The sequence below is a fragment of the Stegostoma tigrinum genome, chromosome 44, assembly GCF_030684315.1.
Source record: "Stegostoma tigrinum isolate sSteTig4 chromosome 44, sSteTig4.hap1, whole genome shotgun sequence".
Classification (NCBI taxonomy): Eukaryota; Metazoa; Chordata; class Chondrichthyes; order Orectolobiformes; family Stegostomatidae; genus Stegostoma; species Stegostoma tigrinum.
The window spans coordinates 7426476-7450136 of NC_081397.1; the positions used below are offsets into that span (position 1 = coordinate 7426476).

General features: G+C 58.8%; 1 protein-coding gene across 14 annotated transcripts in view; it reads left to right on the top strand.

The window, feature by feature from the left end:
* LOC132206954 (uncharacterized) overlaps positions 1-23661 on the top strand; it is a 622337-nt gene that overhangs the window by 361642 nt on the left and 237034 nt on the right. For 10 of the 14 annotated variants that reach the window (XR_009443240.1, XR_009443242.1, XR_009443233.1 and 7 more), the window contains one exon: positions 13001-13162. The exons of the other annotated variants lie outside the window; for them this stretch is intronic. The gene's annotated coding sequence lies outside the window, so the exon portion shown is untranslated. The remainder of the gene's footprint in view (positions 1-13000; positions 13163-23661) is intronic. 14 annotated transcript variants of the gene reach the window in all.

Sequence of the window (23661 nt, forward strand, 5' to 3'; positions counted from 1 at the left end):
CCCCGCCGCCCTGTGCCGCTCGCGGGGGACGGGCCCCCGCCGCCCTGTGCCGCTCGCGGGGGGACGGGGCCCCCGCCGCCCTGTGCCGCTCGCGGGGGACGGGCCCCCGCCGCCCTGTGCCGCTCGCGGGGACGGGCCCCCGCCGCCCTGTGCCGCTCGCGGGGACGGGGCCCCCGCCGCCCTGTGCCGCTCGCTGGGGGACGGGCCCCCGCCGCCCTGTGCCGCTCGCGGGGACGGGCCCCCGCCGCCCTGTGCCGCTCGCGGGGACGGGCCCCCCGCCGCCCTGTGCGCTCGCGGGGACGGGCCCCCGCCGCCAGTGCCGCTCGCGGGGACGGGCCCCCGCCGCCCGGTGCCGCTCGCGGGGGACGGGCCCCCGCCGCCCTGTGCCGCTCGCGGGACGGGGCCCCCGCCGCCCTGTGCCGCTCGCGGGGACGGGCCCCCGCCGCCCTGTGCCGCTCGCGGGGACGGGCCCCCGCCGCCCTGTGCCGCTCGCGGGGGACGGGCCCCCGCCGCCCTGTGCCGCTCGCGGGGACGGGCCCCCGCCGCCCTTGCCCTCGCGGACGGCCCCCGCCGCCCTGTGCCGCTCGCGGGACGGGCCCCCCGCGCCCTGTGCCGCTCGCGGGGACGGGCCCCCGCCGCCCTGTGCCGCTCGCGGGGACGGGCCCCCGCCGCCCTGTGCCGCTCGCGGGGACGGGCCCCCCGCCGCCCTGTGCCGCTCGCGGGGACGGGCCCCCCGCCGCCCTGTGCCGCTCGCGGGGGACGGGCCCCCGCCGCCCTGTGCCGCTCGCGGGGACGGGCCCCCGCCGCCCTGTGCCGCCGCGACGGCCCCCGCCGCCCTGTGCCGCTCGCGGGGGACGGGCCCCCGCCGCCCTGTGCCGCTCGCGGGGACGGGCCCCCGCCGCCCTGTGCCGCTCGCGGGGACGGGCCCCCGCCGCCCTGTGCCGCTCGCGGGGACGGGCCCCCGCCGCCCTGTGCCGCTCGCGCGGGGACGGGCCCCCGCCGCCCTGTGCCGCTCGCGGGGACGGGCCCCCGCCCGCCCTGTGCCGCTCGCGGGGACGGGCCCCCGCCGCCCTGTGCCGCTTCGCGGGGACGGGCCCCCGCCGCCCTGTGCCGCTCGCGGGGACGGGCCCCCGCCGCCCTGTGCCGCTCGCGGGGACGGGCCCCCGCCCGCCCTGTGCCGCTCGCGGGGACGGGGCCCCCGCCGCCCTGTGCCGCTCGCTGGGGACGGGCCCCGCCGCCCTGTGCCGCTCGCGGGGACGGGCCCCCGCCGCCCTGTGCCGCTCGCTAGGGACGGGCCCCCCCGCCCTGTGCCGCTCGCGGGGACGGGCCCCCGCCGCCTGTGCCGCTCGCGGGGACGGGCCCCCGCCGCCCTGTGCCGCTCGCGGGGACGGGCCCCCGCCGCCCCTGTGCCGCTCGCGGGGACGGGCCCCCCGCCGCCCTGTGCCGCTCGCGGGGACGGGCCCCCGCCGCCCCTGTGCCGCTCGCGGGGACGGGCCCCCCGCCGCCCTGTGCCGCTCGCGGGGACGGGCCCCCGCCGCCCTGTGCCGCTCGCGGGGACGGGCCCCCGCCGCCCTGTGCCGCTCGCGGGGACGGGCCCCCGCCGCCCTGTGCCGCTCGCGGGGACGGGCCCCCGCCGCCCTGTGCCGCTCGCGGGGACGGGCCCCCCGCCGCCCTGTGCCGCTCGCGGGGACGGGCCCCCCGCCGCCCTGTGCCGCTCGCGGGGACGGGCCCCGCCGCCCTGTGCCGCTCGCGGGGGACGGGCCCCCGCCGCCCTGTGCCGCTCGCGGGGACGGGCCCCCGCCGCCCTGTGCCGCTCGCGGGGACGGGCCCCCGCCGCCCTGTGCCGCTCGCGGGGACGGGCCCCCCGCCGCCCTGTGCCCGCTCGCGGGGACGGGGCCCCCGCCGCCCTGTGCCGCTCGCGGGGACGGGCCCCCGCCGCCCTGTGCCGCTCGCGGGGACGGGCCCCCCGCCGCCCTGTGCCGCTCGCGGGGACGGGGCCCCCGCCGCCCTGTGCCGCTCGCGGGGGACGGGCCCCCCGCCGCCCTGTGCCGCTCGCGGGGACGGGCCCCCGCCGCCCTGTGCCGCCTTCGCGGGGGACGGGCCCCCGCCGCCCTGTGCCGCTCGCAGGGGGACGGGCCCCCGCCGCCCCTGTGCCGCTCGCGGGGACGGGCCCCCCGCCGCCCCTGTGCCGCTCGCGGGGACGGGCCCCCCGCCGCCCTGTGCCGCTCGCGGGGGACGGGCCCCCCGCCGCCCTGTGCCGCTCGCGGGGACGGGCCCCCCGCCGCCCTGTGCCGCTCGCGGGGACGGGGCCCCCGCCGCCCTGTGCCGCTCGCGGGGACGGCCGCCCCCGCCGCCCTGTGCCGCTCGCGGGGACGGGCCCCCCGCCGCCCTGTGCCCGCTCGCGCGGGGACGGGCCCCCGCCGCCCTGTGCCGCTCGCGGGGACGGTGCCCCCGCCGCCCTGTGCCGCTCGCGGGGACGGGCCCCCCGCCGCCTCTGTGCCCGGCTCGCGGGGACGGGCCCCCGCCGCCCTGTGCCGCTCGCGGGGACGGGCCCCCCCGCCGCCCTGTGCCGCTCGCTGGGGACGGGCCCCCCGCCGCCCTGTGCCGCTCGCGGGGACGGGCCCCCGCCGCCCTGTGCCGCTCGCGGGACGGGCCCTCCGCCGCCCTGTGCCGCTCGCGGGACGGGCCCCCCGCCCGCCCTGTGCCGCTCGCGGGGGACGGGCCCCCGCCGCCCTGTGCCGCTCGCGGGACGGGCCCCCCGCCGCGCCTGTGCCGCTCCGCGGGGACGGGCCCCCGCCGCCCTGTGCCGCTCGCGGGGACGGGCCCCCGCCGCCCTGTGCCGCTCGCGGGGACGGGCCCCCGCCGCCCTGTGCCGCTCGCTGGGGACGGGCCCCCGCCCGCCTCTGTGCCGCTCGCGGGGACGGGCCCCCGCCGCCCTGTGCCGCTCGCGGGGGACGGGCCCCCGCCGCCCTGTGCCGCTCGCGGGGGACGGGCCCCCGCCGCCCTGTGCCGCTCGCGGGGACGGGCCCCCGCCGCCCTGTGCCGCTCGCGGGGGACGGGCCCCCGCCGCCCTGTGCCGCTTCCGCCGCGGGGACGGGCCCCCCGCCGCCCTGTGCCGCTCGCGGGGACGGGCCCCCGCCGCCCTGTGCCGCTCAGCGGGGACGGGCCCCCCCGCCGCCCTGTGCCGCTCGCGGGGACGGGCCCCCCGCCGCCCTGGTGCCGCTCGCGGGGACGGGCCCCCGCCGCCCTGTGCCGCTCCGCGGGGACGGGCCCCCGCCGCCCTGTGCCGCTCGCGGGGACGGGCCCCCGCCGCCCTGTGCCGCTCGCGGGGACGGGCCCCCCGCCGCCCTGTGCCCGCTCGCGGGGACGGGCCCCCCGCCGCCCTGTGCCGCTCGCCGGGGACGGGCCCCCGCCGCCCTGTGCCGCTCGCGGGGACGGGCCCCCCCGCCGCCTGTGCCGCTCGCGGGGACGGGCCCCCGCCGCCCTGTGCCGCTCGCGGGACGGGCCCCGCCGCGCCCTGTGCCGCTCGCGGGGGACGGGCCCCCGCCGCCCTGTGCCGCTCGCGGGGGGACGGTGCCCCGCGCCCGCCGCCTGTGCCGCTCGCGGGGACGGGCCCCCGCCGCCCTGTGCCGCTCGCGGGGACGGGCCCCCCGCCGCCCTGTGCCGCTCGCGGGGACGGGCCCCCGCCGCCCTGTGCCGCTCGCGGGGACGGGCCCCCGCCGCCCTGTGCCGCTCGCGGGGGACGGGCCCCCGCCGCCCTGTGCGCTCGCGGGGACGGGCCCCCCGCCGCCTGTGCCGCTCGCGGGGACGGGCCCCGCCGCCCTGTGCCGCTCGCGGGGACGGGCCCCCGCCGCCCTGTGCCGCTCGCGGGGACGGGCCCCCGCCGCCCTGTGCCGCTCGCGGGGACGGGCCCCCGCCGCCCTGTGCCGCTCGCGGGGACGGGCCCCCCGCCGCCCTGTGCCGCTCGCGGGGACGGGCCCCCGCCGCCCTGTGCCGCTCGCGGGGTCGGGCCCCCGCCGCCCTGTGCCGCTCGCGGGGACGGGCCCCCCGCCGCCCTGTGCCGCTCGCGGGGACGGGCCCCCGCCGCCCTGTGCCGCTCGCGGGGACGGGCCCCCGCCGCCCTGTGCCGCTCGCGGGGACGGGCCCCCCGCCGCCCTGTCCCGCTCGCGGGGACGGGCCCCCCGCCGCCCTGTCCCGCCTGCGGGGACGGGCCCCCCGCCGCCCTGTCCCGCTCGCGGGGACGGGCCCCCGCAGCCCTGTCCCGCTCGCGGGGATTGGCTCTCTGCAGCCCTGTCCCGCTCACAGCGACTTGCCTCCTCTGTCCTGAGCCCGCTCACAGCGTCTTGCCCCCGCTGTCTCGACCCGCTCACGGCGTCTTGCCCCCTCATTCCTGTCCTGCTCACAGGGGTCTGGCCCCCGCAGCCCTGTCCTGCATCCCTGATGCGCTCACAGCGACTTGCCTCCTCTGTCCCTGACCTGCTCACAGCGGACTGGGCCCCTGCAGACCTGACCCACTCTCGAACACCCCACCCTCCTTCTCCCCACCGACCCTCTTCCTGCATCGCCGCCCCCCCCCCACACTCCTCTTCCTTCCCCCCCCAACACCCTCCTCCTCCTTCCACGCCCCCCACCCTCCTCCTCCTTCCACCCCCGCCACCCCCCTCCTCCTTTCCCCACCACGCCTCTCCACAACCTCCTTTGCCCCCACCTCCACCTCCCCCCTCACCACCCTCCTCCTCCTGCCCCCCCACCCTCCCTCTTCCTCCCTCGCCCCCACCACCTCCTCTTCCTCCCCCCGACTCCCGTCCTCCTTCCACCTCCCGACTCCCGTCCTCCTTCCACCCCCGACTCCCGTCCTCCTTCCACCCCCGACTCCCTCTCTCCTTCCACCCCCACCCTCCTCCTCCTTCCACCCCCCCCCACCCTCCGTCCTCCTTCCACCCCCCCACCCTCCTCCTCCTTCCACCCCCCCCACCCTCCTCCTCCTTCCACACCCCCACCCTCCTCCTCCTTCCACCCCCCCACCCTCCTCCTCCTTCCACCCCCCACCCTCCTCCTCCTTCCACCCCCCACCCCTCCTCCTCCTCCTTCTCCCACCACCCTTCTCCACAACCTCCTTTGCCCCCACCCTCCACCTCGTCCCTCACCACCCTCCTCTTCCTCCCCCCCACCCTCCTCCTCCCTCACCACCCTCCTCTTCCTCCCCCCCCACCCTCATCCTCCTTCCACCCCCTACTCCCCTCCTCCTTCCCACCCCACCCTCCTCCTCCTTCCACCCCACCCTCCTCCTCCTTCCCACCCCCTACCACCCCCCTCCTCATTCCCCCCCCCCACCCTCCTCCTTCCCCCCCCAACCCTCCTCTTCCTCCTCCTTTGTTATCACGGAGCAGGAGGAGGGTGGGGTGGAAGGAGGAGGAGTGGGCTGGTGGGGCAATGGAGGAGTTGAGGAGGAGGAGGAGAGATATGGGGAACTGCAGATGCTGGAGAATCCACGTGAACAAAGTGTGGAGCTGGATGAACACAGCAGGCCAAGCAGCATCTCAGGAGCAAAAAGCTGACGTTTCGGGCCTAGAACCCTTCGTCAGAGACGGGGATGGGGAGAGGGAACTGGAATAAATAGGGAGAGAGGGAGAGGCGGACCGAAGAAGGAGAGAAAACAGATAGGTAGAGGAGGAGAGTATAGGGTGAGGTCGGTTGAGGATAGGTCAGTCCAGGAAGATGGATAGGTCAAGGAGGCAGGATGAGGTAGAGGTAGGAAATGGAGGTGTGGCTTGAGGTGGGACAGAGGGATGGGTGAGAGGAAGAACAGGTTTGGGATGCAGTGGTGGGAGGGGACGAGCTGAGCTGGTTTTGGGATGCAGTGGGGGGAGGGACGAGCTGAGCTGGTTTTGGGATGCAGTGGGGGGAGGGGACGAGCTGATCTGGTTTTGGGATGCAGTGGGGGAAGGGGGAGATTTTGAAGCTTGTTTTCTCTCCATCTTCGGTCCGCCTCCCCCCTCTCCCTATTTATTCCAGTTCCCCCACCCCATCCCCGTCTGTGATAGTGGGGTCTGGGCCCGAAACGTCAGCTATGGTGCTCCTGAGATGCTGCTTGGCCTGTTGTGTTCATCCAGCTCCACACTTTGTTAACGTGGATTCTCCAGCATCTGCAGTTCCCATTATCCTCCCCCCGACCACCCCTCCTCCACCTCCCGACCACCCTCCTCCTCCCCCCGACCACCCCTCCTCCCCCCCGACCACCCACCTCCCTCATCCTCCTTACCCTCTCCCCCCTCCTCCCTCCTCCCTCCTCCCTCCTCCTCCACTCCCCCCACCCTCCTCCTCCTCCTCCCAACACCCCCACCCTCCACCCTCCTCCTCCTCCCACCCCCCCCACCCCCACCTCCCCACCTCCACTCCCTCCACCCTCCTCCTCCTCCCCTCCTCCCCCACCCTCCTCCTCCACTCCCCCCACCCTCCTCCCCCTCCTCCACTCCCCCCACCCCTCCTCCTCCTCCCCTCCTCCTCCCCCCCACCCTCCTCCCCTCCTCCTCCTCCTACCCCCCCACCCTCCTCCTCCTCCTCCTCCTCCTCCCCCCAACCCTCCTCCTCCTCCTCCTCCCCTCCTCCTCCTCCCCCCCACCCTCCTCCTCCTCTTCTCCCCCCACCCTCCTCCTCCTCTTCTCCCCCCCAACCCTCCTCCTCCTCTTCTCCTCCCCCCCACCCTCCTCCTCCTCTTCTCTCCCCCACCCTCCTCCTCCTCTTCTCCCCCCACCCTCCTCCTCCTCCTCCCTCCTCCTCCTCCTCCTCCTCCACTCCCCACATCCTCCTCCCCCCACCCTCCTCCTCCCCCCACCCCTCCTCCTCCTCCTCCCCCCCACCCTCCTCCTCCTCCTCCCCCCCCACCCTCCTCCTCCTCCTCCCCCTCCTCCTCCTCCTCCTCCTCCTCCTCCTCCTCCTCCACCTCCCCCCACCCTCCTCCTCCTCCTCCTCTCCCCCCACCCTCCTCCTCCTCCTCCTCCTCCTCCTCCTCCTCCTCCTCCTCCTCCTCCTCCTCCTCCACTCCCCACTCCCCCACTCCCCCACCCTCCTCCTCTCCCCCACCCTCCTCCTCCTCCTCCACTCCCCCACCCTCCTCCTCCTCTCCTCCTCCTCCTCCTCCACTCCCCACCCTCCTCCTCCTCCTCCTCCACTCCCCCACCCTCCTCCTCCTCCTCCTCCACTCCCCCACCCTCCTCCTCCTCCTCCTCCTCCTCCACTCCCCCACCCTCCTCCTCCTCCTCTTCCTCTTCCTCCACTCCCCCCACCCTCCTCCTCCTCCTCCTCCTCCTCCACTTCCCACATCCTCCTCCTCCTCCTCCTCCACTCCCCACATCCTCCTCCTCCACTCCCCACATCCTCCTCCTCCTCCTCCTCCTCTTCTTCCTCCACTCCCCCCATCCTCCTCCTCCTCCTCCTCCTCCTCCTCCTCCTCCACTTCCCACATCCTCCTCCTCCTCCTCCTCCACTCCCCACATCCTCCTCCTCCACTCCCCACATCCTCCTCCTCCTCCTCCTCCTCTTCTTCCTCCACTCCCCCCATCCTCCTCCTCCTCCTCCTCCTCCTCCTCCTCCACTTCCCACATCCTCCTCCTCCTCCTCCACTCCCCACATCCTCCTCCTCCTCCTCCACTCCCCACATCCTCCTCCTCCTCCTCCTCCACTCCCCACATCCTCCTCCTCCACTCCCCACATCCTCCTCCTCCTCCTCCACTCCACCCACCCTCCTCCTCCTCCTCCTCCTCCTCCTCCACTCCACCCACCCACCTCCACTCCCCCCACCTTCCACTTCTTCCTCCCGCCACCATCCTCCCCTCTCACCCCCACCCTCTTCCACCCCCTTCTTCCTGCCCCACCCTCTTCCTCCTGCCCCACCCTCTTCCTCCTTCTTCCCGCCCCACCCCCCTCCTCCTTCTTCACGCCCCACCCTCCTCCTCCCCCCCCGCAACCCCCCCTCCTTTGACCATACCCTTCCTCCTACTCCTCGTTTCCCCCACCCTCCTGCTCCTCCACCTATTCCCCCCACCCTCCGCCACCCCGTCCTCCTCACAGCCACTTGCCCCCTCCGTCCTCACCCGCGCATAGCCACTTGCCCCTGCAGTACTTAGCAACTGACAGCAACTTGCCTCCTCTGTCATTACCCGTCCCCAGCTGTCCTGACCCCCTCAGCCTCTTGCCCCTGCAGTCTTCACCCGTCCACGGCGACTTGCCCTTTCCGTCCTGACTCGCTCACGGCGATTTGCGCCCTCTCTCCTGACGCACTCGGAGCCAGTTCCCCCCCCAGCCCTGACCCGCTCACAGGGACTGGCCCCCCCCAGCCCTGACCCGCTGACAGCTATTTGCCACCGCAGCCCTGAACCGCTCACAGGGTCTTGCCCCCGCACCCTGACCCGCTGACAGGGACTGTCCCCAGCAGCCCTGACCCTCTGACAGGGACTTACCCTCACAGCCCTGACCCGCTCCTAGGGACTTGCCCCCACAGCTCTGACCTGCTGACAGCGATTTGCCCCCGCAGCCCTGACCCGCTCACAGCGACTTGCCCCCTCAGTCCTGACCGGCTCACGGGGACTGGCCCCCGCAGCCCGGTCCCGCTGACAGCGATTTGCCCCAGCAGCCCTGTCCCGGTGACAGCGATGTGCCCCCTCAGTCCTGACCGGCTCACAGGTACCAGCCCACGCAGCCCTGTCCCGCTGACAGGGACTGGCCCCCGCAGCCCTGTCCTGCTCACGGGGACTTGCCCCCTCAGTCCTGACCCGCTCACGGGGACTGGCCCTCACAGCCCTGACCCGCTCACGGGGACTGGCCCTCACAGCCCTGTCCCGCTCACAGCGATTTGCCCCCTGCAGTCCTGTCGCGCTGACAGGGACCTGCCCCCGCAGCCCTGACCCGCTCACATCGACTTGTTCCCTCAGCCCTGCCCCGCTGAGAGCGACTTGCCCCCTCAGTCCTGTCCCACTCACAGGGACTGGGCCCCGCACCCCTGACCCGCTCACAGCGACTTGCCCCTGCTGACAGCAATTTGCCCCTGCAGCCCTGTCCTGCTGACAGCGATTTGCCCCCTCAGTCCTGACCGGCTCACAGGTACCGGCCCCCGCAGCCCTGTCCCGCTGAGATCGATTTGTCCCCTCAGTCCTGACCGGCTCACAGGTACCGGCCCCCGCAGCCCTGTCCCGCTGACATCGATTTGCCCCCTCAGTCCTGACCGGCTCACAGGTACTGGTCCCCGCAGCCCTGTCCCACTGACAGCGATTTGCCCCTTCAGTCCTGACCGGCTCACAGGTACTGGCCCCCACAGCCCTGTCCCGCTGACAGCAATTTGCCCCTGCAGCCCTGTCCCGCTGACCGATTTGCCCCCTCAGTCCTGACTGGCTTACAGGTACTGGCCCCCGCAGCCCTGTCCCGCTGACAGCGATTTGCCCCCGCAGCCCTGTCCCGCTGACAGCGATGTGCCCCCTTAGTCCTGACCGGCTCACAGGTACCGGCCCCCGCAGCCCTGTCCTGCTCACGGGGACTTGCCCCCTCAGTCCTGACCCGCTCACAGGGACTGGCCCCCACAGCCCTGTTCCGCTCACAGCGATTTGCCCCCTGCAGTCCTGTCGCGCTCACAGCGACTTGGCCCCCCGCAGCCCTGACCCGCTCGCAGCGACTTGCCCCCTGCAGTCCTGTCGCGCTCGCTGTGGCTGGCCCCCTGCAGCCCAGTCCCGCTGACAGCGACTTGCCCCTCCTTCCTGACCTGCTCACAGGCACTTGTCCCCTCCGTCGTAACCCGCTCACAACGACTTGTCCCCTCTGTCCTGTCCCGCTCACAGCGTCTTGCTTCCCATCCCTCTTGCACAGGTCACCCCTTGCTCAGAAACGGTCCCAATTATCCATGAGCCGGAAAGCCTGCCCCCTGTGCCAGCTCCTTAACCATGCATTCATCTCACCTATCTTTCTGTGACAACTCTCTAACATGTGGCACTCGTGGCAACCCATAAATTTATTACCCTTTGGGTCCTGCCTTTCAGCCTCTTTGCTAACTCCTTGTCCATAGTCCGCAGAATGTCTTCCCTCTTTCTGCCTATGTCATTGGTACCAACGTGCACGGTGGCCTTTGGCTGCTCACCCTCCATCTTAAGAATTTGTTGCAACCACTCAGAGATGTTCTTGACCTTGGCACCAGGGAAGCAACACACAGCCCTGGTGTCTCAAATGTGGCGACAGAATCTATGCCCCCAATGAATGAGTCTCCAACCACGCTCGCTCACTTGGATTTGCCTGACCCTGTCCCACAGCAGGGTGGTTTGTACCATGGGCCTGGCTATTGCTGGTTATATAACTGACCCAGTTTAGTTTTAGATCAGTGTTAACCTTGGTTTAGTGGATAGCCAAGCACCTCAGTAGTCTACAATACAGGAGAAATACATTCTTAAGCTCATGGATTCTGTGACAGTCAAGGACAAGCACTGAATTGTTCTAACCTGATGACCAACACCTGGCCCGTAGTCTTGCATGGCTTGGATAGCACTTGCACATTTAAAAAAAAATAAATGTAAGGATGATGTGAGTGTAAGGACATGGAATTTTTTTGATATGGTCATATTCTCTCTTGCTGGAGCTGATTGCTGCTTAGCACTTGTATGGTGCAAATGTAACATCCTTTATCAGGCCAAGCCTGATCGTTGTCCAAGTCTCACTGTATTTTCTCATCGTTGACTTCACTGTTGGGTCTAACCAACATTTTGTACATACCCTACCTATTCTGAAACTCTGTCACTTAATATTAAGCCTAATAAAGACAAGTATCCAATGTGCCTTCCAAACCACTTCAACGACCTCGTCCATTACATTGGGGGATCAACAGGCATACACATCAAGATCCTGAGATCCCTCTGATCATTGGTGCTTGTGAGGTCCGTATGATTCATCATGGGCTCCAAAATCTGTTTGTGCTGTGTCACCTAATCCTTATCCCGTTTGTCCTGACATGAAATAATGTTCTCAAACGCTTCTCAAATATTCTTCCCAATCCTACTTTTTGTAATCATGATACAAGTGAGCATAAAACTTGGAACACTACAGCAACAGGAATGTGCCCTTTGGCCCACCGTGTTGGGCCAAACATGACAAGAAATGAAATAATCTCTTCTGCCTGTCCTTGATCCATAGTTCTCCATTCCTTGCATATTCGTGCACTTAACTAAAAGACCCTTTTAAATGCTTTCATCGTATCTGCATCCACTACCACCCCGGGCAATGTATTCCACACTTTTAACATGCTCAGTGTGAAATATTTGCCCCTCACATCTCTTTTGAACTTCCCCCCCCCCACCCCCTCTCAGCTTAAATGCATGCCCCCTAATAGTGGACACTTCAACTCCGGGGGAGAAATTTTCTGACCGTTAGCTGTATTTATGTATCTCCAAATTTTATAGACTTCTATCAAGCCCGCCCTCAGCTTCGACTGCCCCAGAGAAAACGAAGAGTTTTTCCAGCTCCTCCTTCTCATTCATACCCTCTATTCCAGTCAGCATGCTGGTAAATCTCTTCTGCACCCTGTTCACAGCCTGCACATCCTTAGTGTAATGTGGCGGCCAGAATTGAATGCAATACTCTGTGTGGTCTCAACAAAGTCTTGCAAAGCTGCAATGTGACATCCTGACTCTTGCACTGAGTTCCCCTATGAATAAAGGCAAGCATGCGATATGCCTTCTTGACCACCCTATCTACTTGTGTGGCTACTGTCAGGGAGTTATGGTCTGGGACCCCAAGATCCCTCTGGACTTCACTGCTGTTTGGGGTCCTACCATTAACTGTGTATCCCTTTCCTTAACACTTGGTCTCCTAAAATGCAACACCTCATGCCTGCCCAGATTAAATTCCATCGGCCATTTCTCCGCTCGAGTTTGCAATTGGTCTGTATCTTGCTGTGTCCTTTGACAACCTTCCATGCTGCCCACAAGTCCATTGGTCCTTATATCATCTGCAAACTTCCTAATCCCCTGTCTACATTTGCCACCAAGTCATTTACATATATCACAAACAGCAGAAGTCACATCGATGCGGAACACCACTCGTCACTGAGCTGCAGCCAGAAAAACAGCTTTCCACCACTGAGACGGCAAGAACTGTCGATGCTGTAATCAGAGTTAACCAAGTGTGGAGCTGGAGGAACGCAGCAGGTCAGGCAGCATCAGAGGAACAGGAAAGCTGACATTGTTGATGCTGCCTGGCCTGCTGTGTTCCTCCAGCCCTATACTGTGTTATCTTTGTTAGCCTTCCACCGCTACCGTCTGCCTTATATGGGCAGGCCAAGTCACCATGGATCTCATGGATCCTAATCTTCTGGATGAGCATACCATGAGGAACCTTGTTGAAAACCTTCGTAAAATCCATGTATATGTTATCAACTGTTCTACCCGAATTGATCACCCTTGTCACCTCCGTGAAAACTTCAACTGACTTGGTAAGACATAACCTGCCCCGCATAATGCCATGCTGGCTGTCCCTTATTAGCCCATACTTTTGAGACATGAGACACTCACCAGTCTGCAGTTTCCTGGAAAGTCCCTGTTTTCCTGCTTGAACAGAGGAACGACTTTGTCCACTCACCAGTCTCCGCAACCCCTCCAGTGCCTGGCAAGGATATCAGATCCTATTGAAAGTAGTGTGTTGATGCATTTGTGTCATGATTGTGTTTTGTTTCAGCCCTAACATTGAAAGCAGTGTAAGAATGTCTTTGTGTAGCAGGCGAGGTGTGATGAGACTGAGCCTTCATACAATTGCAAGATGTTGAAAATTTGCCATTATTTATGAAAACAGTGATAAATTTCCATGATCAACATTTCTGTTACACTGCAATGATTATCCCATGGCGTGTAAAATCAGAAAGATACGATAAAATGAGACTGGGTCATATGCAGGGAGAATGTTTGCATTTCATGTCGATAGAAGTACTGAAATATTTCCATGAATCTAAAAGTCACTTTTCCGTTCATTGAAGGACACAATCATCGCCTTGGAAGCTTCATCACGATACTACTTTGCATTTCTGAAGAGGGAAGAAGAAATCAACATGCAAATTCAATTCCATGGTTTTGGAAGTCCCATTGAGAACACGATTCATTTGCGCCGGCATAATGCTCTGACCGAGAAACAATTGAAGGTGAGTTTGTAGTTTAGAAGATCGCAGCAATTTATGCATCAACTTCTTCATCGATAACGTTCCATTGCTTTCAAACTGCATTTTCCACTCTGCGAGATAATAACTGTTAGAACAAGCAACAATATCGGTAGATGGTCTATGGGGAATGCAATGTTACAAAACCCGATCCATTCAACAACATATTTCAGATATGTCAACAAATTAAATATTCCAGCACAGGATAAAACAAGGAAGATGAGAGTGAGGAGGCAAGAGTTCTGATGACAAAAGAACAGAAATTTACCTTTATCCATTCGAGCAAAAAAGCAGGCACACAAATAAATAATCATCTAACAATGCACGTGTGCAACGGAGGCTACAGGGGGACTAAAAATGCCGATTTGTTGTTCTGCGTATTGCTGAAAGGGTGAGTGAAACAGATTCTGTGGTAAATTTGAAGAAATACGGATAATGCATCTCAGGATGTTGGAGAAAGAACATTTATGGACTGAGGCAAATCGTGTTGCCCTTTTCAGGAGTTAAGAGGTTCATATTGAATTGAAACACTTCCTTGTGTGCTGAAAGCTTTAGTTTAGTTGCAGCTGGATCACAATTTCTGTTCCTGGTAGTATTTAGCAAACTGTGAAAAGTGAATGTCACTGCACAGAATTCCAAACATAACTCCAATCAGTACAGAAAATATCCAAGGGGTATGATGAGTTGTATCCTCTCATGTTGAACAACGCAGCTACAGATACAATGGAGGCACTGATGATAATCTTCCAAGAATCCTTAGATTGTGGAAAATTCTCAGAGGATTGAAAGATTGTGAACATAACACCATTATTACAAAGATACTTGGACAAAATAGTAAGCAAGTGTTGCCAATTTAGGTCAACCTGGGTAGATGTTCATGCCGGCAATGAAAGATGAAATAACAGGGTACTGAGTGTGCTATAACATCCTACAGAGTTAACATCCTTTCAGAAAGGGGAAATAATACTTGACAAACTTGCTACAGTGCTTTGAGAAGGAAACAAACATTACTGACGAAGGACCACCAGTTGATGTAGTACATTGAGATTTCAACAAAGCATTTGATAAGGTACAGCTCATAAGGTGTCTCAAAAGAAAAGAGCCCGTGTGTTCAAGGGTGGTATGTTCGGATGGACAGAGGACTGCATCGTAAATAGAAGTAGAATCGTAGTAGCAGGATGGTAACTTAGAAGTCATGTACGGCCACAGAGCGAGTGCTGCGGAGGCCGAACACCTCATGTTGACTGGGTTGATTTCGGAAATGGCAGAGGGGATTGCTATGCTTAGGAAAGTTGGGCTACATTCATTGGAGTTTATAAGATTGAAAAAAATCTTATGTTTTCGACATTTAAGATTCTTAAGAGGCTTGTTAGTGTATATCCGTAGAGATTACTCCCATTTGTGAAAGATTTTACGACCAGAGGCCACATTTTCAAATTGGTTGCCTATTAATTCAGGGAAGAATTACTTCTTTCAGGTTGTAGCAATTTATTGAACACTTCAACCAAGAGTTCAGGCAGACCCTCTAAAAAGAGACACCTCCTCTGTATTAATTCTCTAGATTTGACAGAAGATCGGCCCTGTGAGAGGGTCAGTACTGAGGTATTGAAGCTTTGTCAGAAGGCGAATAATGAGTGCGGGCACTGAAGAAGTGCCTCATTGACAGGGGTTCAGTCCTGACCCCTGTGAGAGTTCATCATTGTCAGATGGTCAATACTGAGACAATGCTTCCTTGTAAAAGGATCAGCACTAAAGATCTGCCACACATTTTTAGTGTCAGTGTTGAGGAAATGCAGCAATATGAGTGGGTCCGAACTGTGGGAGTGCATTATTGTCAGAAGGGCAAGACTGAGGCAGCACCTCATTCTAAGGTGAGGCAATGCCATACAAATAGAAGGTCAGTCCTGAGATATTGCTACTGTGAGAGGGTCAGAAATAAAGGTGCCTCCTTGTCAGATGGTCAGAACTGAGGGATTGAAGCATTGTCAGAGCTTCAATACCGAGGCCTTGCTTCGTTGTCAAAGGGTCAAATCTGTGGGAGTGCGATATTGTCAGAGGATCAATGCTGAGGCAGTGCCTCAAAATAATGGTGTGTTTTTGATGACAGCGTGCATCGAAGTGGTTCTTTTGTGATTCTATCAAGTGCAGTTAAAGGAATGCTTGCCAATTTTCTGAAAGATGAACATTTATTGAGGAAATAAAAGATGGAGAAAGAGTAATTAAAAAGAATAACAAGTAGAGAGTAAAAAAGAATAAGCCTCATGTTCTTGTGGCCGTGAGGGACCCCTCGATCAACGGCTGGCCTGGAGGCTGAGGTTGTTCCTGGCACCGTTCGCGGTCTCATTCCGAGATGACGTCCAGTGCCGAGGAACAAAATGCTCCCTCTGCTCCGGTGTAACAAACGACTTGGCAAAGAAAAAAACCAGTTACAGAAATAAAATTAACTGTAAAACAGGAATGCTGACAGGACTCATTCAAAGTCAACCATTTCTCAAATATCAAGAAATGTTACCCTTCAGCCCATCCTATTCATGGGGTTGGAACTGCTAGTACCACACGAATGCAGCATCACGACTGAGGCAATGCAGCACTGTGCGAGGGTCAGGATTAAGGGTCAGTTTTGAGGCAGTGCCTTGATGTTATGGAGTCAGAACATTATTGCCACATGTTCAATACAGACAGTGTGTTGATCCTCTGTCAATGCTTCAATGCCTCAGTGCCCACCCTCTGATAATGAATCACTCCAACAGTTCCGACCCTATCTTGCAAGACCTCAGTATGACCTTTCTGACCCTATTACAGTGGGCCACTGCTGCAGTATTGACCATCTGATAATGATGCAATCCCTCAGTTCTGACCCTCTGACAGTTGTGCAACACCTCAGTCCGCACCCTTTCATCATTCGGCACTTGCTCAATTATGAGCCCTTTGTGAGTTAGTTGTGAGGCAAGACTTGATTGCTGCAGTGTCAGTGCTGAGAGCGGGCCTTTTTATGAGCTCATCAGTACCTAAGGTACTGGCTAATTGTCAGCAGGTCAGTTCTGAGGCAGCGTCTCTTTGCCCGAACCCTGACTCTAAACCCAGCCTCAGCCCTAAACCCATACAAACGCTCGCCTCAGGCTAACCCTCACCTCAGCATTAACCCTAACCCTAACCCTAACCCTATCCTCAGCGTAAACCCTCCCTACCCTCAGCCCTAATGCTGATCTTCAGACCGAACATCTAGTCTCAGCCCTAAAGTGAGCCTCAGTCCTACCACTAGCTATGGCCTCAGCCCTAAAATGAACCGTAACACACAGCCCCAATTAACGCTTAGCCTCAACCCCAACCCTCGCCTAAGCTCCAAGTCTAACCTCAGCCCTAACCTAACCCCCAACACTTGCCTGCCAGAGAGTTAGTACTGAGGAAGTGCTTTAATTTCAGAGATTTAGTCCTGAGAATGCGCTTCGTTTTCAGAGTGACCATCTGAAACAGCGTCTCATTGAAATGGGGTCAGAATTGCTGGAATGCTACATGGAATGGTGACAGATTGTAGGACTGTCGGTGGGTCAGATCTGAGGTAGTGCATCAACGGTGGATGGTCAGTCTTGAGGGAGTTCAGAGGATCAACGAAGAGGGAATGCCTCAATGCAATGGCGACAGAACTGAGAGAGGGCCACTGGATTAGAGATATGCCACATGATTCGAGATGGTAGGAAGTGCCTCAGTGTCAGCAGGTCCGTTTTGTGGCCGGTCGCCATAGCTGGAGAGTCAGTTCTGAGGCAGTGCGTCTTTGTCAGAGGGTCTGTACTGAAGCGGTGCCTCATTATTCGAGAGGGTTTGGTGTGAGGCAGTATCTGATTGGTGCAAGGTCAGCCCTAAGGGAGTGCCTCTTTGTCAGAGGGTCAGTACTGAGTTAGCGACTCATTGTGAGGAGTTCAGAATTGAGGGACTGCCACGTGATGAGAGGGTCAAAACGGAGGTAGTGTGGCTGTATCTGACAGTCCGAAGGGAGTGCCATTGTTAGAAGGTCAGTTCTGAGAAACTGCCTCCGTGTAATGGCATCAGCATTGAAGCTAACCACGTGACGAGCTGATAAAAACTCAGTTATTGCAGGAGCATGAGAGGGCCAGATCTGTAGGAGTGCATTATTTTCAGAGGTGAATACTGAGGCACAGCCTCAGTGTAAGGGGGTCAAAATTAAGGGAGTGCCACACAATTACAGGGCAGTACGGAAGTATTACAGCACTGTGTGCGGCGCAGAATCGATGGAGTGCATCATTGTTATACAGCCACAAGTGAGGCAGCGCCTCATTGTAATGGATCAGAATAGGGTCAGTACTGAGAGTCAGTACAGAGGTAGTGCAGAACTGTGGAGGTGTCAGAACTGAGGGAGAGCACCATTGTCAGCTGGTCAAAAGTGCCCCATTGTCGTAAGATCAGAACTGAGGGTGTGCCGCACAATGAGAGGGTCAATATAGAGGAAGTGACTCTTTGTCAGTGTTAATACTGAAGTATGACCTCATCTTGAGGGGATCAGGCTTCAGAGAATGCATTGTTGTCAGAGGGTCGGCACTGCAGCAGGGCTATGTTGTAAGGGGGTCAGAATTGAAGGAGTGCCACCCGTTTTAGAAGGTCAGTACAGAGGTAATCTAGCACTGTCAGAGGTAAGTCCTGATGGAGTGCCTCATTGTCATTGGATCAGTTTTCAGGCAGTACCTCTTTGGCAGAGCGTCAGTACTGACGCAGTGCCTGATTGTAATGGGATCAGAATTCAAGGAGTGCCACTGCCTCACTGAGGTACTGCAGCTCTATCAGAGGGTCAGTGGCCGATTGTCAGAGGGTCTGTTGGAGCCAGTGCCTACTTGGCAGAGTGTCAGCAATTAGGGAGTTTGCCTTTATCAGAGGGTCAGAACGAGAGAGTGCATTTGTAGCAGAGTGTCAATACTCAGCCTTGTCCGCCCAAGTCCAACACCAGCACCTCCACATCATCCGCCCACCCTGAGGACTGACCCTCCACCAATGAGCTACTGCCTCACACTGGACTGACCAACAATGAGACACTATCCCTCCAGACCCCCTGACAAAGAAGCAGTGCCTCAGTACTGACCGTCAGGCAAGGAAGGCTCTCTGTCAGTACTGACCCTCTCACAAGGAGACACTGCCTCAGATCATGACCCTCTGACAATAATGCACGCCCACAGTTCAGATTCTATGACGCTGTTGCAGTACCTCAGTACTGAGTCTCTGTTAGTGTGGCACTGCTTCAATTCTGACCCTTCTTTCATGAGGCACTGCCTCAGTATCGACAGTCTGACAATAGTTCACTCCCACTATTCTGATGCTCTGACAGTGCAGAGCATCAGAATAGTGGGAGTGAACTATTGTCACTATACCTCAGTACTCACTAATTAACACTGAGGGTTAGCGTGAGAGGGTGGCGAGGGTTAGGGCTTGGGTTAGGACCAAGGCTAGGGGTTCGGTGTGAGGATTGGACGAGGTTTTGGATGAGGGTAGAGTTAGGGTGAGGGATGAGACTTGTGTTAGGGTGACTAATGAGGTTAAGTTTGGAGTTCGGGGTAGGGCTCGGGAGAGGTTTTGGGTTAAGGCTGAGGTTAGGCTTAGGGCTGAGTCTATGGTTAGGGTTAGAGCTCAGACCACATTTAGGTTTGGGGCTGAGGCTTCTGCTTAGGTTGAGGGTGAGTGTTAGGCCTGAGGCTCGGCTTAGGCCTGAAGCCGCGGTTAGGTTTGGGGTTGGACTGATTAGACCCACTCTGACCCATTACAATGAGGTACTACCACAGAACTGACTCTCTGTCGATAAAGAACATGAGATGCTGTCAGCTTGTCCAATCAGAGGTCCAATATTAAGGAAATAGTGCACTGTTGGAGGGTTGATAAATATAATATAACATAAAGGGAGTGCTGCACTGTCAGAGGGTTAATGACGTGGGAGTGCTGAAATAGCGCAGAATCAGACCTGAGAGAGTGCTGCACGTTCAGAGAGTTAGTACTGAGGGAGTGCTATAATGTCAGAGGATTGATATCAAGAGGCACCGCCGAAGGATCAGTAGCGCAGTACTGTCCGAAGGCCAATATTGAGAGAGTTCTGCTGCGTCAGTGGGGGTCGACATGACAGAATTGCGACACTATCAGTGTATGGATGTCAGACGGTCAGTTCTGAGGGAGGGCTACGCTGTTGGAGGGTCAATATTGAGTGTGTGCGCGACACTCAGATGATCACTTTGTTGGAGTTCTGCACTGTAACGGAGTGCCACACTGGCAGCGGGTTAACATTAAGGGAGTGCTGCACTGTCAGAGGGTTAAAGATGAGGGAGGGCTTCTCTTTGTGGGGGTGGGTATGAAAGAGAACCTCCCGTTCGGGGATCGATATTAATGTTGTAGAGTCAGTAGAGAGGCAGTGCTGCACTGTGGAGGGTCAATAAGAAGCATGTAGCTCCACTGGCAAGGTGCCAGTGATGACAGAATGCTGCACTGCCAGAGGATCAGCAATGAGGGAAAACTGTATTGTCAGAGTGTCTTCGTCAAGAAAGTGCCACTCTGTCGGAAGGCCAATATCAAGGGAGTGCTGCACTGTCACAGGATCAATATTAGGGGTGTGTTGCACTAACAGAGGGTCAGTGTTGATTGAATGCTTGACTGTTGCAGAGCCAGGACTGAGGGAATCCTGCATCGTTACGGTGTCATCATTGAGGGAGTGCTGCACTGTTGAAGGGCCGATAGTAAGGGAGTGTGACACTGTCAGAGTGTCATTACCAAAGGTGGGCTACAGTATCAAAGGGTGAGTAATGAGGGAATGCTGCGCTGTCGGAGGGTCAGCACTGAGGTGGGCTGTACTGTCAGATCGTCAATATAAATAATAATGTCAGGGGAGTGCTGCATTGTGAGTTGGTCCATATTAAGGGAACGCTGAAACTGTCAGTGATGCTCAGGGTGTACAACACTGTCAGAGGGAGTGATGTATTCTGAGTGTCAGCACGGAGGCTGACCTTCACTGGAATTGTGTCAGAATTAAAAGACCGGTCAGAGGATATAAAGTGAGGCATTTCAGAGCCATCAGAAGGTCGAAACTGAGGTGTTTCAGATCAGTTTGAGGGTGCCTCATTTTAATGTGGTCAGACTTGAGCAAGTGCTTCATTGTCAGAGGCTGAGAACCAAGTGAGTGCCTCGTTATCAGACACTGTCCTAAAGAGGGCCTTGTTGTTGGTGGCTGTGTTGTAAGGCAATTCCTCATTGCTGCAGGATCAGCCTTGAGAGTGTGCCAGTCTGGAAGGAGTGCCGAAAAACTGAGGGAGTGCTACACAATTAGAGATTCAGCGCTGAGTAAGTGCCTCATTGTCACAGAGTTAGTTCTGAGGCAGGGTCACATTGCCTGAGGGTCAATTCTGAGGGTGTATTAGGAGCAGACTGTAAATACTGAGTCAGTACCTCAGTGCATTGGATTCAGAGTTGATGGAGTACAAGATGATTAGAAGTTCAGTCCTGAAGTATTGCAGCTCTGTCAGAGGGTCAGAACTGAGGGGGCAGTGCTTTACTGTCAGCGGATCAGTTCTGAGGCAGTACCTCATTGCTGGAGGGTCAGATGTGGACGAGTGTCACATTGTCAGAAGGCCAGTTCTGAATAAGTGACTTTTTGTCAGAAGGCCAATACTCAGTCAGTGGCTCATTTTGAGCAGATCAGAATTGAGGGTTTGCAACACTTGTCAAGATTCAGTCTGGAGACATTACTGCTACACGCCTGAATTGAGGGAGTGCTGCAAGATTGGAGGGTGAAAATAAACCCGAAAACAGTGACCCCTTCAATAACCTGTAAAACACAGGGATGACTGTAAATAATCCCTAAAACGCAGAGGCCTTTGTAGGAGTGCCTCAGTGTAATGTTTTCAGAATTGAGGGAGTGCCACGTGATTACAGATTCACTGCTGATGGAGTAGCTCATTGTCACAGGGTCAGTTCTGAGGCAGGGCTGCTTTGCTGGAGGGTCACTTCTGAGTGAGTGTATTAGTATCAGCCCCGTGTTGTAGGGCCTGTACTTTTCCAGGAAGACAGTTAGAATAATCTTTAATTATAAACTAATCTGAAATACTGTTTGACTTGTTAAGGTTACAATACCTCCTGAGTCACCTGCAGAATACGCACTTGCTCTCCCTGTGTCTCAGGGTAAGCAAAGGTAGTTTCTTTCAGACGACTCTCAGAAATAAAGTGCTGCGCTGGTGGTCAGTATTGAAGGAATGCTCCATTGTTGGAGAATCAGTACTGAGGGAGTGCTGGACTGTCACAGGGCCAAGATTATGGGTGTGCTGTGCTTTCAGAAGGTCACAAGCAAACAAGCACTGCCAGACATAAAAAACAAAAGAACTGCGGATGCTGTAAGTCGGGAACAAAAAGAAAGTTGCCGGAAAATCTCAGCAGGCCTGGCAGCATCTGTGCAGGAGAAAACAGATTCAACGTTTCGAGTCCATTGACCCTTCCTCAGAACTGGGGATCTTCCTCAGAACAGTTCTGAGGAAGGGTCACTGGACCCGAAATGTTAGCTCTGTTTTTGCCTCCACAGATGCTGCCAGACCTGCTGAGCTTTTCCAGCACTGCCAGACAACTGACGCTCCGATTGTGAAACACTCCCTCAGTACTGACCCTCCAACACTGCAGACTCTCTGATGACTGATTCTCTGACGGTGCATCTCTGCCACAGAATTCACCCTCCGTCATACTGGTGTTCTCTCAGCAATAACACTGTGAGAATGCCATGCTCCCTTACCATTGACACTCTGGCCGTGGGACACCACTTCAAATTTAACCCTTCAGCAGTGCAGCACACACTCATCATTGCCTCTCTGATATTGCAGTGCTGCCTTCATACTGACCCTTTCACAGTGCAGGACACACTAATATTGAACATCTTAAAGTGCCGCTCTCCCTCAGTGCTGACCCCCCTCTCATTTCTGACCCATTCAGTGTAGCATACCCTTTATTCTGAACCCCTCAGTGCAGCACTCCCTCAACGCTGACCTTCAGTGCTGACCCCCTTCAGTCCTGATACCCCTCAGAACAGCACTCCCGCAGTGCTGACCCCACACTGTGCTGCACTCCCTCAGAGCTCACCCACTTATCGCTGACGACCCCCTCACTTCAGCACTCCCTGATGACCTGGTCGTGCATCACTCCCTTTCTCCGACCCCTCGGACGGCGCAGCACTACGTCAGCGCTGACCCGCCAACAAGATAATGTCAGAGAGATGTTCTCCCATCACATTGACCCTCTGAGACTGGAGCATTTACTAATGTTGGCCCTGTCACAGTGAAGCTCTCCGTTTAGTCCCTCTGACAGACCGCATGCCTTTTATTACAGGTCTTTTCACAACGCACTGCCCCGTCATCATTGATTCTCTGACAGTGCAGCCCTCTGTTAATATTGAATTTGTGACAGTGCACAACTCCATTAATATTTGCCCTCTGATAGTGCAGCCCTTCCTCAGTCCTGACTCTCTGACAATGCAGCAGTCCCCTAATTACTGTCAGAGGGTCGATACTGAGAGAATGCTGCACTGTCAGAGTCAGCTGCCCGCAGTCCTATCAGACATTCAGTATTGAAGGTATGGGAGAGGGTGAGTGTCAGTGAATTCTGCACTGCAACAGGGCCAACAGTGGTGTCCCATGGCCAGAGTGTCCATGGTAAGGAAGAACTGCAATGTCAATGTGACAGGGTCAGGACTGAGGTCAGAATTGAGACAGTACTGCAGGATTAGAGAGTCAGTGTTGTGGCTGAGGAGCACTCTGAGGTCCAGTACTGAGGGAAAGCTTCATGATCAATGGGTCAGTTCTAAAGCTGTGCTACTTTGTCAGAGGGCCATACTAATGCAGTGCCTCATTGTAATGGGATAAGAATTGAGGGAATGTCGCACATGCATCACTAGCTCAGCATTGACTGTCTAACAGTGCAGCACACTCTTAGTATTGACCTTCCAACAGTGTAGAGCAGTGTGACACATTAGGTATTAAGAGAGCACTGCACTGTCAGAGGGTCAATGATGGGAGAGTGCTGTGCTGTTGGAAGGTGTGTACTGAAAGGGAGCCGCCCTGCCAGAGGGCCTATATTAAGGCAGTGCAGCATTGTGAGACGGTCGATATTAAGTGCATGCTCCTGTCTCAGACGGTCAATTTGATGGGACAACATGCCTCTGAAACTAACTTGTTGGAGTGCTGCACCGCCTGAGGGTTCGTCTGAAGGGAGTGATGCCCTGTCAGATGATGAGCTTTCCCTCATCTTTAACCGTCTGACAGTGCAGCACTCCCATCATATTAACCCGCTGCCAGTGTGGCACTTGCTTACAATTGAACTTCTGACAGTGCACAAGTCCAACAAAATGATCCTCTTGAGTGTCGCACACACTCAATATTGGCCCTCCAACAGTGCAGCACTCCCTCAGGACTGACTGTCTGACATTGATACGTGGATCGTGTAGCAATCCTGTAATATTGACCCAC